The sequence below is a fragment of the Pinus tabuliformis genome, chromosome 1_1 (assembly GCF_031772625.1).
Source record: "Pinus tabuliformis cultivar Carrire ecotype Pingquan chromosome 1_1, CPIR1, whole genome shotgun sequence".
In the NCBI taxonomy this organism is placed as follows: Eukaryota; Viridiplantae; Streptophyta; class Pinopsida; order Pinales; family Pinaceae; genus Pinus; species Pinus tabuliformis.
In genome coordinates, this window is record NC_142297.1 from 235,283,751 (window position 1) to 235,286,404 (window position 2,654).

Consider the following 2,654-nt stretch of genomic DNA (forward strand, 5'->3'; position numbering starts at 1 on the left):
ACAGAACAGGAGATTTCACCTTGCTTGAAATCTAGCATTTTCAAAAAGTCATAAATCGAAAACTAATATTTTCAAACCGTCATGAATCGAAATTTAAAGGTCGGCCTGATTAGCTAAAGGAAAGGCCCTCTGTCTTATAGATCCCTCTAATAAGTGTCAAAAGATTTGAAGAAATATGTTTTCTCTTCCTACCTATTAAATAATTTCAACCAATAGCTAGCTACTTCAGCGTAAAACATCTCTAACAAAAACAATTTTTTTTTTTTTTAGATGCCCATAGGCCCTAAGGGTTGAGCCAAAGCTCTGATACCATATGTAACAGTCCAAAAATAAATATCTAGTTAACTGTCCTAATTAGCATTAAATTTAAATCAGAGTGGCACTTACCTGTGGTAGAAGTAGGCTTACCGCAACAAGGTTTTGGGGACGACTCTCCACCCAACCGTAGGCTCAATTGTGCAACGTCTTGCTACAACTCGCCACCCCCGAGCCCTCAATCAACATACTACTGCCAGTGACTTCTAGGTCTTAGTATACCATTCTCCCAAGAAAATGAAACACAGAATCTCGGAAAGATGGAATGCAAGAATGCCTCTCATCTTCCTCACCATCTATTAAATAGAACAACATTGGAAGGGGAACCACATGCACACACTCCATGTGTCTACATGCAACTTTCTTTTGATTTTTAGCTTTCTTGTTTTATTTCTTTACTTTTCTTTTGATTTTTTAGCTTTCTTGTTTTATTTTGTTCTTTTTGATAGTTTTCTTCTTTTTATTTTTATTTATTCTAATTTAGAGTTTTAGTATGGTTATTACTATTTTTACTTTTATTATTTTTATTTATTTTCTTGTATATTTTTAAATTCATTTATTATTTATGATTTATTATTTTTATTATTTATTATGTATTATTAAGGGAAGGGATATTACACTGGATCACCTAACATATCACTGGTTGCTCCCTCGACTAATGCAGCTACCATAGTTGAGTTGACCTTAGTTCTGAAGAAATCTCGTTTGCTGGATAGAAGCAACCCTGATTCCTGCCTTGAGTGGATAAGTTCTCTCCCCTGTAAAATTCACAGGCAAACAAAGGATGATTAATGATATTTTCCTAAGATCTTAAATCAAATATCGCCATTATGAATAACACATAATTATAAGAATGTCCAGTGGGCTGTATCACATGTGCTTTCGTTGCATAGGCATGGATTCAGTACCCTCGAGAACTTGTTCCAGTGTTAATGCCAGCAATTTGTACTATCTTGTGATATTTCATTGTCATCTGAGCCTAGGCTGTTTGTCCTAGGCACCAAGGTGGGCAGACGAAGCCAAATGCAAGTGCAAATCCAGAGTAATCACGCGGCTTGTAACCCGAAGGTTTTTGGCCGGTGAGTGTCTTGCCTAAAAGGGCATTTAACCACCAAAGAAAAACACAGAAAGATAAGCCATTCATGTCTCAGATGAAATTAGGGTAGCTTCACAATAAACTAAAATTCAGAAGAGTCATATGCAGTTCATGTGCTGTAATTTACGTGGCCATGAAACATTAACTGCGTAGTATCGTTGATCGAATGTTATTGAAGTTTTACATTTACATAAACAGATGAATCACCTGCTGCTGCTCTACCAGTGAAGCTCTAATGCTTATTTATGTACTATTACTAAAATTAACTAGCAAAGCTGCTAAATCTACTTGCATTATTGCTGAATTATACTGAAACAGCAGAGTGATGATTGAACTGTAACCTTAATTTAGCAGTCTATCTGTACTCAAATTTAATTACTTTAAGCACCATCTTCGGCTATTGTTTTTACCCGTTACAAAATTACTTGGACATGAGCTGTTACAGATCTGCAACACCATGGCTGAGTTTCTACCAAGTTCATGGATAAATAGCAAACAATTTTAATATACAGTAAAGGAATCTAGTTATGTTCTAAGACCATTCAGTTAATTCCTAGTCTGTTGAATTGAGCATACCTTGCAGAGCGAGAGCAACCCAGTAACCAGCAGGACCTCTCTTATGCAGAATCACTCCAAAATGCTTTCCACCTTGGAGATTTTGAAGGTGCATGGAGGGCACAACTGACTGCCTGTCAAACTCAAACCATGCTTTACACAATTGTTTCCGAAGGATGGAAAATGAAGTTGGGAAGGCCACAGATTTGATTGATCGCTCGCTAACGCCGCAACATTGCCTCGATTGTCTCCTCTGCAAGCACAGCCTCTCGAGGCAAATTAGAGAATGGAAGTCAAATTTCGAAAAGCTCTTTACAGAGCTTCAAACCGACATTTCTGTGTTTTAGAATGCTCGAGGGATTGTTACGTGGGCACCGCATCAGAAAGAGCTATTACAAAATTCCAGCACAATACTTTGTGCCAGGATTAAACTTATTAGATGACTGTGGTGTAAGAGATTGCAAATTGAGGATTGCTACTGCATAGTATACGATTCATGGAAGTAGACAAACAACTTCCCTTGAGAAAACTGCATTTTGACTAATGGCAACATCCAGGACATCAGAGGCAGGTATCAAACAGTCATGTGGGGTGAGCACTTGTCAGGCATCAGAATCTGGTTCTCTCAAGAACTTATCAGAAGGCGGAATCTCTCAAGTACTGGAAGCAAGAAGCTTGAAGAAAACAT

At 37.6% G+C, this 2,654-nt stretch overlaps 1 long non-coding RNA gene across 1 annotated transcript; it reads right to left on the reverse strand.

Annotated features, from left to right (window-relative positions):
• Positions 1 to 940: 940 nt before the first annotated feature.
• LOC149212391 (uncharacterized) lies at positions 941 to 2,349 on the reverse strand. Its single transcript, XR_016250231.1, has 2 exons — positions 1,988 to 2,349; positions 941 to 1,073 (listed from the first exon to the last, which is right to left on the reverse strand). It is a non-coding gene; the product is annotated as an uncharacterized LOC149212391 (long non-coding RNA).
• Between the last annotated feature and the right edge of the window lie 305 nt (positions 2,350 to 2,654).